The sequence below is a fragment of the Talpa occidentalis genome, unplaced genomic scaffold (assembly GCF_014898055.3).
Source record: "Talpa occidentalis isolate TD23 unplaced genomic scaffold, MPIMG_talOcc4v2.1 talOcc4.4, whole genome shotgun sequence".
NCBI lineage: Eukaryota > Metazoa > Chordata > Mammalia > Eulipotyphla > Talpidae > Talpa > Talpa occidentalis.
In genome coordinates this window covers 58,057,697-58,074,988 of record NW_023604295.1, presented here as the reverse complement: position 1 = coordinate 58,074,988, position 17,292 = coordinate 58,057,697, and the positions used below count along the sequence as shown (strand labels likewise).

The 17,292-nt window shown below is 38.8% G+C and overlaps 1 pseudogene; it reads right to left on the bottom strand.

Moving 5' to 3' along the window:
• Positions 1-494: 494 nt before the first annotated feature.
• LOC119258138 (elongation factor 1-gamma-like) lies at positions 495-1,402 on the bottom strand (annotated as a pseudogene).
• Between the last annotated feature and the right edge of the window lie 15,890 nt (positions 1,403-17,292).

Sequence of the window (17,292 nt, the reverse complement as noted above, 5' to 3'; positions counted from 1 at the left end):
AAAGTAAAACATAAAGGAGAATTTATTTATTTATTTATTTATTTTTAGAGGCATGTTTTATTTTTTTATTTATTTATTTGTTTGTTTGTTTGCTTGTTTGTTTATACATGCACTGGGTACAGTCAGAAGCACGCCAGGGTGAGAGAATTCACCAGAGCCAGAGCGGGGAGCAGAGCAGGCAGAAGGACCGAAGTACACTGCTGAGGGGAGCAGCAGGCGGCAGGAGAGGTCTGCGCGTCATGTGGGACCCTCCTCCGGTGGCCGAGGAGCAGCCGGGGATAGAACCGGCACTGCAGAGGCTGCGGGCAGCTTCGCAACCCAGCGCTCAACCGCTGCGCCACCGGGGAGGCCCAGGAGAATTTATTTTTAATTAATTAGTTAACCAAAAGGAAGAATTTATTTTAATTAATTAACTTATTCAATACTCAGTTTCATTTAATCACCCCCATCTCTCTGAAAGGTGGTGCAGGCAGCTAGGTGATAGCAAGAGATGTTCACTTGAAGATCTTGTCCTGATTGAAGGCTTTGCCCACATGCTGGAAGGGGCCTCCTACCAGCATCTGGGTCTCTGCACTGCCAGGATCCAGTTGCCCCTTGGGTGTGACTTGTAGTCCACCTGCCTCTCTGGAGTCAGCGAAAGGGAAGCTCTTGGCCTTAAAAAATCCAGAGTCCAGAAATGGAGCTGCTGTTTTGGTTTCAAAGATGATGACACTGGAAAAGGCATTCTTCTTCCCTCAACTTGTCCAGTTGCTGGAACATGCCAGTGATGAGGTCATAACTCATGAAGGTTAGGGTGCGCATTTCAGGGAAGCAGTACTGGGAGTGCCACAGGAACCAGCCACCCTTGTCAACATGGTCCCAAAAGGACAGTGTGCTGTGGAGTACTTGTGCATGTGGACTTGGAGTATGTGTAATTAACTAATGTCACCCAAAGGTGCTCTTGGGCAGGTGAGCAGAGAAGTCCTTGACTTTGGGTTCAGCAGCCAGCATCTGCCCACATTTGCCCGTCTCTTCCTCAGGAGCAATGACAGCTGTTTTTTTTTCTCTCTCTGCTCAGCCTGGAGATTCTGTGTTTCTGCCCAAGAACACTTTTTCTTCTCTGGGTGTATTTTTTAGGCTGGCTTTCTGCAAACATATTAGCATCAAAATGAGCCTTCTTCTCACAGTTTTACCCTCCCAAGACCTGCTCTGTGGTGGTTAATGCAGGTGAGCAACCAGTGATTGACATTGGGAAAAGGCTGGGGAGAGAAGGCCCCAGGACTTGTCTGTGTAGCCACAGCAGTGTGCAGACAAGTGTGGAGATCTTGACCAGCTGTACTGAGCTGCACTGAGCAGCAGTGAGGGCCTTGAAGGGCCTCCATTTTTCCGCATATGTGTATAGGGTCCTAGCTACCATGGTCATGCCGCAGTAAAGGGGGAGAGGCTCTTGGTGACAAGAAGACTTTAATTTGCCAAAAGTCACATGCCTGCTCATGACAGAGAGCCTGGATTCCAATGCAGTTCTGTCTAGCTTCAAAGCAACTATTCCAGTAGTGGACCAGTTTTCTTCTTTAAAAAAAAAATATTCCTCTGTACTTTCTGAATCTTAAATGACAGCATTGACCTTGTAATTAAGAAATAAATGTTATGAACATGGTAATCTGAACATGTAGGAAAGAAGACATTTTCCTACCAATGGGAAACATATCCTTGTTTCTTTTTTCCTTTCTGGACTGTTTGCTGTGATTCCACCTGTCACATTATGCTGAAATGACCTGAAGACAGATGGAAACAATTTGTTCTACAAGCCTGAAAATATCTACCTTGATTTACAGTTTAGTATGCCTGTGTGATCACATTAACCCCCCCCACACACACACACCAAAAAATACCAACCCATATTTACTAACTAAACTCATCCAGGTGAAAATTTTTAACAACAAAAAAGTAATACAAACAATTCAGAAGGTATTTGTAATATTCCCTACTTGATTTCTTTGAAGTCCAGCAGGATTCAGTTTTAATTGTAGAAACTTGAATCTGTACAAGTCTGCATGGATATAATCCTTAGTCCTCTCTGGGCAGGTGAGCTAGCCTCCTGGGAAAGGAAACAAAGGCTTTGGAATGCAATTTTATTCATGAAGGTTCTCTCTTTAGACTTATGAGGAAAAAAGCTCCTGGGCAAATGAGTAAAATATGTCACTCCTGTCCTGACATGTCTGCCCATCAAGGCTGGCAGGTACCGTGCACATTAATGACCTGTCCATTGTCAAAATCGACACTGACATTCACAGAGAGGAGGACAGAGAACTATGTTCACCTGCAGATCACCCTCAAGCACGTATTTTATGCTACTGTATTCTGCTTAAGCACATATTTGTATCAATGTCAATTAAAGCTTCTTTAATACTTAGGTTTTATTCTGGGAAGGGGAGAAGAGAATTAGGATGATACTTTTTGGTAGGCAAGCTCATTGATAAGGATAATTTCATGGCTTAACCATTTAAGAACTGCAAGTCACTGAATCAGGAACTGCTGGAATTCTTCTATATCTTTCAAAAGATCTCCTGTTGAGGCATGTTTGTAAATGAAGTGGTTCAAAGTTATTTCAAAAGCATGTATGCTACAAAATTCATTTGATTCTGAGAGTTATATAAGACTTCAAGGACTTCATAAAAAACTCTAGATGTTGAATGACTGAAGATTTTTTTTTAAAAGATTTATTTTTTTATTTATACAAGCACTGGGTACAGTCAGAAGCGTGGGAGGGTGAGAGAATTCACTAGAGCCAGAGCGGGGAACAGAACAGGCAGACTGATGAAATACACTGCTGAGGGGAGCAGTGGGCGGCAGGAGAGGTCTGCGCGCCATGTGGGACCCTCACTGGCCTCACCTGTGGTGGGGGATGGAACCGGCGCTGCAGAGGCTGCTGGCAGCTTCGCAACCCAGCGCTCAACCACTGTGCCACCAGGGGAGGCCCGAGACACACCTAATTTAGATAGTCTCCAGGACAGGGCTTAAATAACTGAAAATGTGAATGGATTTGTAAAGGGTAGTCCATTTTTGTTTGGGCTCACAGTATAGGATGTTCAGCTTTGAAGAGGGCCTAAGTATGGATCCAGGCACTTGACAGTCCCAGGTGCTGTGAATCTGGGCATAAATCAGTAACACACTTTCAAAATTGTAAGAATCTTCTGAAAGTGTTAGTTCTGGAGAAATAGCCAAACACTCTGCTTTGATAATCTCTCATCAATGCCCATTAATTTTAAAGCAGTAACTAGAAGATAATTTATCTAGCAGCTTTCAGAGATTTTATATTACTGGTGAGGAATGTCAATATAGTTGGCCCTCCATCTTCAGATTCAACCATCCTTGAATCAAAAATGTCTGCTATGTAGATAGGCTTCCATTGGTTGGGTCTGTGCTGAACATGTACAGACCTTTTTCTTCTTGTTTTCTGAAAAACACAGTATAATAATCATTTACTTAGCTTTTACTTTATATAAGATATTATAAGAAATCTGGAGATCATTTAAGGTATCTGGAAGGATATATGTAGGTTATATGCAAATACTATGTTAAAGGACTTAAGAATCCACAGGTATTAGTATCCATGGGGGATGCTGGAGTGAATCCCTTGTAGATACTAAACTATAGCTGTACATATCAGCATGATTTTAGTTCCTTTGTATGGACCAAATTGTGCCAAACTGAGGCATCTTTGGCTATTGAGAAAACTGACTTGGATTGCTTAATCATCACATCTAGGGATTTTTTTAATGCAGAATAGTCAAATATTTCATAGAGATATTAATTGATCAAAGAGAAGAACTTTTTTTTCTACATGAATGCAACCTGAAAATTCTACCAAAGCAAGAATAAGATAAAATTCCTTCCCCTGACATGGCTTCTGGTGGATAACAGATGTAATACAGCAGAAAGGAAAAGCAGTTGCTTAGAGTGGAGATTATGCAGAGCTGAGAGAAATTTTCTCAGGTAATAAACACTTATGGTCAGGGTTTTGCAGGATGTTTCAGAAGTAAACAATGCCCCAGAAATGCAATCAGGTAAGATCACTTTGAAATGATGCATTTTGCCATTTAGAAGAAAGAGACTAGAAATTATTTTTGAATTGTAAACATAATGGAAACATTGATATGAAGATGTGATCACCCTAATAGTTATTTATGGAAGGTATAATCAGTATCAAATGTGGATGAAGAGTTAGATGACTACAGGAGCATGAAATCAATACTGCATAGTGCTGAGTCATTTCCTCCTGGCTTCTGGAATACCTGAGAAAGGGGATGCTGCTTGTTTAGCCCGGGACCAGGTTGCATGTGCTGGAGGTGAGTGAGAGGCTGTGTTGGAGGTTAAGTGAAGCTTAAGCTTCTGCATCAGCAACAGAGCATTTGTTATTCAAAATCTCTTATAAATTTAATTAAACTCAGGGATCAATCTAAGCCTGTAAATACCTTAAGGTTGTAAAGTCAAAATGCTAAGGAGGACTGATCACAAATAACCAACTAGGCATTAAATTATAGGCTATCGGGCCTCCCTGGTGGCGCAGGTGGTTGAACACAGTGCTGTGAGGCTGTCCGCAGCCTTTGTAGTGCCAGTTTGATCTTCACTGGCCTCGGAGCAACCCATGTGGCAAGCAGACCTCTCCTGTCTAGCCTGCTGCTTCCCTCCGCAGTGTATTTCGTCAGTCTGCCTGTTCTGTTGCCTGCTCAGTCTCTGGTGAATCCTCTCACCTTCCCACGCATCTGACCCTGGTTCTTGTATAAATAAAATAAATCTTTAAAAAAAATTATAGGCTATCCAGTATTTTTTTTTTTCTGCACTTTCTCTATACAAGCCTTTCCCCTGTTCCTGTCTGCAGAACTCTTCCCAACCACGTTGGTGTTGGCTTTGCTCTGTTCCAATCAAATAATGATGCTCCAATAACCTCTTGACAGACATGTTTAATATATCTTAGTTCATAATACTCCTCTCATTCTAATAAAGGTAGAACTTTATTTGCTGGTGTGGGCAAGGCGAGAATAGAAACCAAACCAGAAAAGTAAAAGATGAATAAAATTGCCCAATTTTGAGGGCACTTCTGGGAGTAAAGACTTTGGATTGAGAATTTGAGGGTAGTTCTGGGAGTAAAGAGCATACAGATATGGAGAGGATTTGCAGACACTGAAATTGGGGGGCAAATTGGGAGTAATAAGACCAGGTTAAAGAAGAGCTGGGCAGGTCATGCTGGAATCTCCTTTTTGATTTCCTCCTGGAAACATCAGTAAAAGCAACATTATTTATACCTTTGAGGTTGTGTTTTATGTTGAGAGATAATGCATGAAACTTGGCTTCAGGGTGTATTTAGGTGGAGAGAAGGGAAGACCAGTGAGGTCTAGTCTCATTGGATAGCAAGTGAGTAAATTAAATTTTAACCTGTACACAATTACTCTTTTATAACCTATAGCATGATTCCAATCATTCTCTAACTTTGTTTATCTTTATAAAATAATTAATCTCCCCCAGATGTTATTACACATAGTTAACTGAATTAAGGGAATTTCTTCTGACAATTACAGTTAGGATTTTGTGCCTGGAGACAAAAATGTCTGTAGACATTTTTATAGAATGATTCCTGGAAAACTTCTAATGACACAAGCTTGATTTAATATGCCTACAAGTTATCATTATTTGCAGATTAATAAGATAGTTTATAAGCTTATCAATTTTGTCAAGATGTAATTCTTTATTCAACTCATGAGGGATTGCTAGCACATAAATCATATTCCAGGAGTGTGTCTTGCCCATTTTAGTCAGTCCAATACTTATTCAATTGGTGATAATAACAAGATCTAAATTCAAGAGCACTTCATGTCCTTCCTCAGTTGAAGGTATCACACAAAATAAATTAAGGTTTTGTATAATTTATTGGGCTTTTAAAAGCTTTATGCACTTTTCTTAAAAATGCCTTAAGGCATTAACAATAAAATTAATTTAAGCACCTGCATCTGCTTACAGAATGATATATTTGTCAGGAATTAGGATCATGCAAATCAAGGAAGAGGCTCAGTTATCCTTGGAATATACAGGGAGTGTTAAAACTATATATTTATTTTAATAATAAAGAGTAAAAATCTGTCTTGTTTGCTTTAAAAAAACATTCTTTGAACTTTTCTTTATAAAGTAACTAAGAAAGCAAACTAACATTTGTCAGCAATGATGCAGAAGCTAAGGTTTGTGGTTCGTTTTGGAATGTGGATACACAAGTCTTGCTATCTCTCTTCCCTGCCAGAGGCCCTCCACCGGCAGGTCAGACCATGCAGGGATGGCTCTGCAAGCCTGCATTTCTCTCTTTCTCTCCCTTTCTCTCTCTCAGTAATTCTCATCCTCTTGCCTGCTGCCAGGGAGCTGCATGCTTCCATCATTTTATAAAGTGGTCTTTTAAGTAGGCTGCTAGTGGGTCCTTTACTTTTTATCTTTTATTTATAAAAACTTGTCTAAAATATAAGAGGAAGGGAGAAACATGATACAACTTGTGGGGAACAAAAAGAACTTTGAAATTTCTTGCAATGGATTCTCTCTTGCACTACATGACCCCTTCTGTGCTAGTGGGGTAAAAACAAACTTGACATTAAAGATAATTAATTCTCTTCTAGCTACAACAACCTCTTTCAGATATATATTCCTTCCTTCTGTTCACAGTACACACTCACTTTCTGGGTATTTCATTTCTTTTAGTAAGACCTATTTCCTTGATGAATATATATGCAAAAATCTTCAACAAAATCTTAGCAAATTGACTTCAACTATGTATCAAAAGGATCATATATATCATGACCAAGTGGGATTAATGCAAGGGACACAGGGATGGCTTAACATAAAAATCAATCTATGCAATTCACTAAATCTTCAAAAGGAAAGATAAAAATCGTATGGTTATATCGATAGTTGCCGAAAAAGCATTTCATAAGATTCAACATCAATTATGATAGAAACCCCCCAAAAACTGGGGATATATGGAATATTCCTCAGCATATAAAGGCCACATATGATAGACCCATAGCCAACATCATACTCAGTGGAAAGACTGATAGCTTTTCTTCTAAAATCTTGTATAAGACAAGGACGTCCACTTTTATTACTACTATTCAACATAATATTGGAAGTCTTAGCTAGAGCAGTTAAGAAAGAAGATATAAAATGAATTCAATTTGGGAAAGAAGAAAAACTATCACTATTTGTAAATGACAAAATAATATAGGTAGGAAACCCTACAGATACCACTAAAAAACTAATTGAAAAAATAATTCAATACAGTAAGATGGGAGTGTACAAAATCAATTTGTAAAATTCAGTTGCATTTTTATATCCACCTCCCTCTCTTCTTTCCAAGGCAGGAAGGTTGCGGTTGGAGACTAAATGTTCTCACGTTGGTGGTCGTGGTGGGTGAATGAGAGGACTGGCAAGGAGAGGAAGCTCTCTGGTCCAGACAGCCCTCTGAGTCAAGATGTCTTGCCCTGACATATCTGCTACTGTCCTCTCACCACCAATAATGTAGTGGACTCTAAATTGTCAGGCTGCTCCTGCTCACTTCTTCCTTCCCCATCTCTGCTTTGGGTCTCTAAGGTTTGGTTCTAAAGTCCTGTTTAAACCTATTTTGACCAGAAGCCCTTCTGTTACCTTCCCCAGGAACACCTCTCTCAGGTGAACTCACCAGGCAGTGATGGCAACTATTCCGTCTGGAACAGAGGAAGCTTCTGAGTTACTTATGTCACATCTAAGCCTTGGAGGATGTGGTGGAGCATCTGAGGCCCTTTATCTAAGCATGTCATCAAGCATTTTAGTTCACCATAATCACCCCAGATTGGCAAGGCTGATCTGAGGGGTTGTCTTCCCCTTCTTATTAATCGGGGCTATTTCTGTTGCCCTTCTTGATCTGATGCCAGATTTATATCTGTAGGTCTTTGTAATGTCTCCTCATTGCTGTCTTCCTTTTATTTTCTCCCTGTGAAGAGGGGACCATTAATACATGGGAGTTATAAAGGAAAAAAGAATAGGTGGTTATTTCCTTATAATCTTTTTTTTTTTTTAAAAGATTTATTTATTTATATAAGCACTGGATACAGTCAGAGGCGTGGGAGGGTGAGAGAATTCACCAGAGCCAGAGTGGGGAGCAGAACAGGCAGAAGGACCGAAATACACTGCTGAGGGGAGCAGTGGGCGGCAGGAGAGGTCTGTGCGCCATGTGGGACCCTCACCAGCGGCCAGGGATAGAACTAGCGCTGCAGAGGCTGCGGGCAGCTTCGCAGCCCAGTGCTCAACCGCTGCGTCACTGGGGAGGGCCTCCTTATAATCTTGAGTCAAATGCATGTCTTAGTTCCAGGTCTCCAGCACTTGCTTTGTGCTGTGACATCAAATCCTTCAACACCTGTGAGTGCAGATGTACAGCCAGTGGCTGTGTTAGCGAGTAATTGGTGAAGAGAGGGAGAGAAGCAGCAACACAGGGCATGGGAGGATGCCATGGATGATTTGTCACAAAAATCTCTGTCAATAATTTTACAGCGTCAGCAGTCAGGAATGCAGCCCAGTTGTCATTTAGAAGTATGGATTAGTTTTCACTCTGTTCATCTCCTCACTTGTGAAATGAAACTGGCTCAATGATTTTTCATTTCTTGCCATTAACCCTTCTTAGTGAGAATAGAATAGGAACCAGTAGATAATTTTATTATTATATGCTTATATAGCAATTGTATTAGTTTGCCAGGACTACCATAGCAAAACACCACAGATTGGGTGATTAAAACAACAGAAGTCAATTTTCTCACAGTTCCAGAGGTCGAAGTTTAAGTTTAAAGTGTCTACAGGTTTGGAGCCTCCCTGGTGGCGCAGTGGGTTGAGGGCAGCGCTGTGAAGCTGTCCGCAGCCTCTGCAGCGCCAGTTTGATTCCTGGCCGGCCAGGGAGATACCCACATGGCATGGCAGACCTCTCCTGTCTCGCCCGCTGCTCCCCTCAGCAGTGCTTTTGGTCTGTCTGCCTGTTCTGCTTCCCACTCTGTCTCTGATGAATCCTCTTACCCTCCTGTGCCTCTGGCCTATACCCTAGCTCTTGTATAAGTAAAATATAAATCTTTAAGAGAAAAATAAAGTGTCCACAGGTTTGATTTCTTGAGTCCTGTCCCCGTGGCTTGTGATGGCCACCTTTCCCCTGTATCCTCATAGGGTATTTCCACTGACCATGCATCCAGGAGTCACATCCCTGGTGTCTCTTTCCCTTCTTGTAACTACACCAACCATACTGAATAGAGACCCTACCTTAATGGTCTCATTTTAAATGAATAACCTCTTTAAAGAGCTTAGTTCTAAATATGGTTCCATTCTGAGGCACTGGGAGTTGGGATTTCATCGTATGAATTTTGGGGCAGGACACAATTTAACCCACAAGAGTAGAGTCTAAGGAATTGAAAGTACTTTTAAATCATAGCTGTTCGAAAAGAAATGTTAATGATATTTATATATGTATTATGATCCCTCATTCTTCCTCTGCTCTACACATTGCAAATGATTTCTTCTAATTTGTTGTTTTCTAAACAGTCTTTTGTGACCATAAATTTAAATTGTTATATAGTTATATAGTTAAGTATTTAAATCTTACTTAGGAAAGCCTTCCAAACCTCTGTCGTATATTTTTACTCCTGCTTATGAATTTAATCATACTTTTTCCCACTTAGATTTTTAATTATCTATAATTCATTTTTTTAAGTGTTTTTATACAGGGGCATTATCTGTATTCTTGACCCAAGCATTTGTGTGAGCCACTTTAGTGTTCTATGACCAATCTGCATATGGGTCATTTGTCTAATAGATATATGATAATAGAGCAAAAATAAATTTGCATTTCTATCCACATTAAAATTATATATTTAATGTAGTTAATTTAGTAATATAGTCAATACTAATATATACTTATTAATACCAGCACAGTATATTACATGGTAGTAATAATTATAATAAACAATAATAATGTTAATATGATAATTATATTTTAATTATTATATATCATAATTATATATGCTATATTATACATTACTATACCTTAATAAAATTATTCATATCTTTCTTTGACACAGAGAATTTTTACAAGTTAAGGCAGGTGAAATTTCTGACTGTTGTCTCTTCTATTCCTGCTCACTCCCTGGCTCAGGTGGGTGGAATAGAGCAAGATTCTGATGAGCTGTAGCTAGTGTCTCCTTCTCAGAAAGTAGGATCACCAGCCACATGAGGCCTTTGAATTCCTTCTCCATTTTTCTCTGGGTCAGCCCACACCCCTCCCCACCTTGAAATATATACCATCCTAGGTCTTTTGACTTTTGTTATTCCCTGGGGTGGTTAGTTTTACTGGCTTCCAAAGATGCAGTGCTGGAGAATGTATTGTTCTAAGATTGCAAAATCAAGAGGATAAGCAGGTGAGGGCCTGGGAGGGAGTAGGAAACAGGGGCCTGAAAGGGATCCTGAACAGGGAGCAGTTCAGAGCCCTAAGCCTTGGCAGGGTAGGGCTGGTAAGTCGGTGGTTTCTGTCATCTCGTTACCAATTCAGTCCTCATGCTGGAAGAGTTCAAACCCTTTCGTAATCACTGCAGATAATTAAACTCTGTACTCCGAGAGGAGACAATAAAAGAGGAAAAAAGAGTCTGAAAGACTGTATAACACTAGTGAGTCTGTACATGAAGAAGAACAAAGTGAGAATGTCAGTGGGAGGGGACACATTTCTTCCTCTCTGACCCTCTCTCTGAACACTGCACTCTGCATTGTCAGGAAGCTCTGGCCAGCCTTGCTTCCTTGCTGCTCTGTGAACACTCCAAGGTGCGCCTCTTTGGCCAGGGCACTCTTCCTGGTAGCATTCCTGATTGGGCACGGAGGGAGGCATACAGTGAGACCTTCTCTGTCTATAAAATAGCACAGCTGTCCATCGCCTGGCCCGAGGTTGTCTTTGCCTTTAGCATCCCATCCCTTCTGCTGTGCTGTATGCTTGTGCGCAGTGTACACATTCACTCCAGAAGGGGGATTTCTGTTTCTTTGGGTCATGCTGTGTTTTCAGCGACTAGAACAATATCTAGTACCTGGTGCTCAATACATTTTTGTGCTAAGTCAATGACTAGGATAAGATTACTCATCTAAGACATTGGGAATCATCCTCTGATTCCTGATTCTGTCTTCTTAGGAATCCTGAGGTATTACATTCAAAATGAATATGACATTTTGGGGTCAGGTGAATACACTTTTCAAGTATATTTTATTTGTATCTTGTACTGTTCATCGAACTTGTGGCAGTTTAGAGGACATGTTAAATTTGCTGAAATAAATGCTGTTGTCAGTAACTTTGAAGTTTCGTGAGATCAGAAAGAGGAAATGAAGGGGGGGTTATTACTGCAATAGATTTCCATTGGCCTGTGACTAGCCTGCACCTCTCTGTGATGCCATCCATGCAAATCTTTTTATTTCAGGTTCGTTTCAGTGAGGTGCACATTTATTCAGAGATTTTTGCTTTAGTGAATAATGGAATCAATAAAAGATCAGGGGGATGTTCCCAGGAAACTAACAAGTCAGTCTACCGGGTGCATATTTAGGTAAAGATAATACCTTTTCTCCAATAGTACCTATTTTCCAATAATTAAGGACATTATCACTTTGCCTTATAGTATTCTTATGTGAAAATAGAATCAGCTATACACATTTTCATAAGCGCTGTATATCTAGAGGGTCAGATAAAATCCATGAATCCTGCTTTCTTGTTTTGTGTATTTTGATATATTTGAATCCCTTTACCATATAGGAGGAAAATAATAAAGTAGGTAGAGAATACTGCTCTGAAATCGAATCCATTTTCAAATCCTCTCTCAGATCTCACATTCTTATAAGCTTATCCTGAGCTCCTCACTCAGTTTTCTTGCTAGTTTTGTATTCTAATAGACTATACATATCCCATTTGCTCTGTCAGATTGTAACTGTAAAATTTGTAAGCCTTATTGGGATAGGCTTTTTAAATTTTAAAAATAAATATTGAAATGGGATCTTTCCATTTGATTATAATTAAGGCACCACATGTTTATTTATAATAAGGAATAAAATTTAACATTTATCAAACTGTCACTAAATACCAGAAAATTAGAGACTACCTTTTACCCTCAAAGGTTCCTGGCTTAGTATACCTATTAAAATAGCTATGTGGAATACATAGGGAAGTAACAAAAATAGGGATATTGAGCAAAAGTAGATTCTTAATTCCAGTATTTAAGTGTTGTATTGTTTCTAAGAATTCTCACTGTAGAACTAAGGCACAAAAGGAGGGTAAACATGCAAAAGACAAATTAATAGTAATTTTCCTTTAAATGAACAATGCAATTACTAAAATCACCAAGCTGAATATTTAAGCTTTATGAAAAATCTACTGTTTACAGCTTATAAATTCACTGGCAACTTGCCGGCTGAGGTTGTCCCATTTCATAACACCTAGTTTTATAAAATGGTGTTAAGAGTAAAATGAGAATTTACTTGAATTTTTTACCAAGTAGTCTTGTCTGATAGTAAGTTGTTTACATTTTTTATTGAACTATTTTGCCTAGTTTTCAATACTTAAAATTTTGCCTTAATATCAGTTATGACAATCTCTCTAGCAACAAGCTTTCTTCTGTAGGAAGAAAGGGCTGGCTTAATTGATGCTTGCTTGGAAACTTTATTTCAAGTGGGATTTGTAATGCTGTGGCTCTTTGGTTCAGTCTAAATCACTGTTGTAACAAGAAAGACTCTCACTGAGAGTCTGTCAGTTCCGTGGGAATCCTTAAAAATAACAATGTTGCTATTAGGTGGATCCAAATGAGTCCACCCATTTGTTGATGATATTAAATGAAGTGAAAATGGTTTCCAATGAATGTAAGATGCAGGCCCCAGCTAGAGATGATATTTGCAGGAAGTAGTGCTATAAAACTGTCAGAAAAATCAAACTTCCTTTGGTTAAGAACAGAGAAACCAAAAAATAAAATCTTTCTAGCCAAGCCCAACTCTTATGTTATGGTTATTTTCAAGGCGGTGTCCCCTCCAGGCAGCAACTAACTATTTAGACAATCAATAGAGCATATCTGAAAAAAGATAACAGAAAAAATGACTTAGAAACTGGAATGATTTTCTCTTTTTCTTTTGTATCTAAATATTCATGTACTTGCTCTTCCCTCTGCCAGGCCTGTGGTTGGCTGTCAGCCTGTTACCAAGGATATCAGGATTTCACTCTTCTTTCTGCATGTCTTGCTTTTATAGGGCATTGACTCTGGAAATAATCACCGACAATTAATATTGGTACTTACATAGTATGACAGAGACCCTTAGACTATTATCCTTCCATGGCATTTTCATTACAAATCCCATTAAATTGTGATTTATTATTTCAAGTACACCATATATTATCCAGAATCACTGTTAGAAACTGATATTCTAAACCACTCCATACTTTTATTTTTTAATCTCTCAAACAAAAATAAGAATCTGCTCTTCAAAGTCTGTGTGTAAGTTATAGTGAAAGAATGCCTATTGAACCTTTAAAAGAAACTAAACTTTTGTTTGAGTGTGCCTTTAGTGGGATCTATAATGTTCATTTATTTATTGCTGTTGGCATTAGCCAGCATTCTTTGTCTATATTCTCTGAAGCCTTTTATTCAGGTCTTTAACAAGTCAGTAGAATGTAAATTGTCTTAGGAAAGGAACTGAATGATTTTTTAAAAAAATAATTAATTTACTATGTTTTTTGAGGTGTCATTGATTTATAGCACCATATATTATATATACACATTACACATATGCATGTGTATGTGTATGTGTGTGTGTGTGTGTGTGTGTGTGTGTGTATATATATATATATATATATATATATATATATACATATAGGGGTCTAGGTTCACACCTCTACAAATGTATTTTATCTCATGGCAACCACCACCACAACATCAGTGAGCCTCCATCATAGTCCTTTGGGTCTCCCCTACCACTGTGCTTCTACCCCCCTCCCACTTTGCTTCCATCTTCCCTCACCCTACCTTTCTGGTAACCTGAGTTTTGCAGTCAGATTTTAGGATATGTTTTTGTCTGTCCTTTGTTGTTGTTTTTTTTTTTTTTTTCTATTTTGCCTATGAATGAAATCATCCTGTATTTGCCTTTCTCCTTCTGACTCTTTTTGCTTAGCATTACCTCTCCAATTCCATCCATGTTGTTGCAAATGACAAGAGTTCAATTTTTTTTTGTACTTGGGTAGTATTCCATTATGTTTATATACCACATCTTCCTAATCCATTCATCTAGCATTGGACACTTGGTTGTTTTCAGAGTTTAGCTGTTGTAGAAAGTATTTCGATAAACAGAGATGTGCATATAATTTCTTCCATTTAGTGTTGGTGTTCTTTGTATAGATACCTAGTAGGGGAATTGCAGGGTAATATGGTAATTTCATTTTTAATATTTTGAGAAACTTCTGTACTATTTCCCACAGGGGCTGTACCAGTTTTGTTCCCACCCACAGTGTTCACGGGTTCATTTTTCTCCACATCCTCGTTAACACTTGTTGTTTCTGGTCTTTTTAATATAGGCCATTCTCACAGGTGTGAGGTGCTGTCTCACTGTGTATTTGATTTGAATTTCCCAGGTGAACTTTTAATATTTAACAATGCATGTGGATTGGTTTTTTGAATTAGACTCCAAGGGGATTTACTCAGAGGGCAATGCCACACCTTCCTTGTAATTCTTGTCCACTGAAAGTACAAAGGCTGCCTGCCAAAGGTGGGTTGTGGTGTGAACTGTAGGAGAGCCATGAACAGCACCTGGAGGCACACAGTGTGTTGCAGAATTTAGTACAAATACATGTCATCTGTAGTGCACTGAAGGTTGGATGCAGGGCAGAGGGCTGAGAGAAGTCCCTCTGGCACACTAGAAATTTACTGATTGCAAGGAAATCATCCACTGAAGGCCAGGAGAAGGGCATTAGACTAGAGAAAGTTCTTCATGGTTTGGGACAGGAGAGCAAAGGATGTTTGGCCAACAGATAAAGAGAATCTTGAAAAATTGCTGATGTTCAAATCACAATTTCTGATCTTGACACTGAAATAATTGAAACCATTGGTGATTAAAATTTAAACAAAACTGCAATGAATTCAGGCCCAGCTCAAACCTGGATTAGAAAGACTCAGCCTTGAACAGCATCACTTGGTGGCATTTTGTTAAAGCCAGTTAACAAGGCCAGTGCAGATGTAACGGTAAGCTAGATAATCTCTTGACGTGAGGAGTAAATACATGTACAGAGAAGAAAGGAGTTGTTAGGACTCATATGGTATCAAGCAGTGCATTTATGAATAATCCATGGTTTCAATGATGAACTTAAGTTTTAAGAATAAAGCAGAAGAAATTAGAAAATATTTCAAACTGAATGATAATGAAAATGCAGCCTGTCAAAATTTGTAGACTATAGCAAACAGTACTTAGAGGAAAATTTGTAATGTTAAACACTTATATTAGAAAAGACAAAAGGTTTAAAATTAATGAGTTAGTCACCAACTTTAGAAAGTAGTAAAACAAAAGTTAAATCCCACTTAAGAAGAAAGTAATTAATAACAATAAGAACAAAAGTCAGTGAATTAAAGTGAACAAACAAAATATCAAAAGCCAAAAGCCAAAATCTAGTTCTTGGACAAGATTGAGCACATAAAAAAAAAAAAACATAGCAAAAGAAAGAGGAAAAAGCCCTTCATAAATTAGCAAATTAGCAAAAAATACCAGGAATGAAAAATTTAATATTGCCATAAGGATAATAAGGGGGTTTTATAAACAACTTTATTCTAGTACATTTGACCATTTATTAAAATGAATAAATTCTTTGAGATCTCTTTACCAGAGTGATACAGGAAGAAATAGAATCTTTGACTAGCTCATTATTATGAAATGAACTGAATTTGTAATCCATCACAAGGAAACTTTAGGGCCATATATCTTTGCTGATGAATGCTAGCAAACATTTAGGGGAGCGAATGCTTACTAATTTGCACAAACTTTTTCATAATATGGAGGAGGAGACCGCTCTTCCTAGCTTGCATTTGAACATATCTCTGATGCGAAAACTTGTAAAAGGCATTTTAGGATCAGAAAATTACAGATGAATATCCCTCATGAACTAGGTAAATATTATTGTGTTACTATAAACTGGTCTCAAAGTGACCACAGTAATAAATTTTTCATAATGTATCAATGCCTTTTCATTTTCAGAATTATAAAAATCACTTGCTGGATGAGACTTTAACATGTTAAGTTAGGTCTCTGCCTTCATGCTGGTGAATGTTTAAACTGTTTTTGAAGTAGTTACTGATAAATTTCTATCATCTATGTCTGTCTACTTGCTAGCTATCTAGTTAGCATTACCCATTTTCATAATCACATTCTTGTGATTTATTGGCAATCTTAATGGGTGTTATCTTAACACGTTATGCTTTTTCAAGTGTGTTATACTTAATTTTATGAGCTGTTAATAGTTCAATGAAACCAAACAGTTTCTTTACAGCCAGGCTTTGTAGTTTTATTGGTCCTGATAGGTGGCGACCTTGGAGTCGGGCCTCTATTAGTTCATTCCTCAAACTCACCACTTTGACTTCAGATTCTTAAATAATGTAGATTTTAACCATAGGTATTCTTGAAGAGCTAAAGATAGCACACTGTGTTATGAAACAAAATATCCATAAATAAAGTAGCTGCTCAAAAATATTTTCTCCTGGGCTTCTCTGGTGGCCCAGCGGTTGAGCGCTGGGCTGTGAAGCTGCCTGCAGACTCTGCAGCGCCAGTTCGATCCCCGGCCACTGGGCTGGGTCCCACATGGCGCGACAGACCTCTCCTGCCGCCCGCTGCTCCCCTCAGCAGTGTACTTCGGTCCTTCTGCCTGCTCTGCTCCCTGCTCTGGCTCTGGTGAATTCTCTCACCCTCCCGCGCTTCTGACTGTACCCAGTGCTTGTCTAAATAAATAAATAAATAAATAAATCTTTAAAAAAAATATAATTTTTCTCTGTGACCCTTTCTCCTTCTTCCCTTTTCCCACTTATCTGTCCATCTGTCCTTCCTTCCTTCCCTCCCCCCACTTGTCTCTCCCTCCCTCTCTCTATCCTCTCTCCCTTCCTTTTCACTTACCCTTTCATTCTTGTTCTCTTCCAGTTGTTCATATTTCTTTTCTTTCTCTTTTTTTTTAAGATATTATTTATTTATTTATACAAGCACTGGGTACAGTCAGAAGCGCGGGAG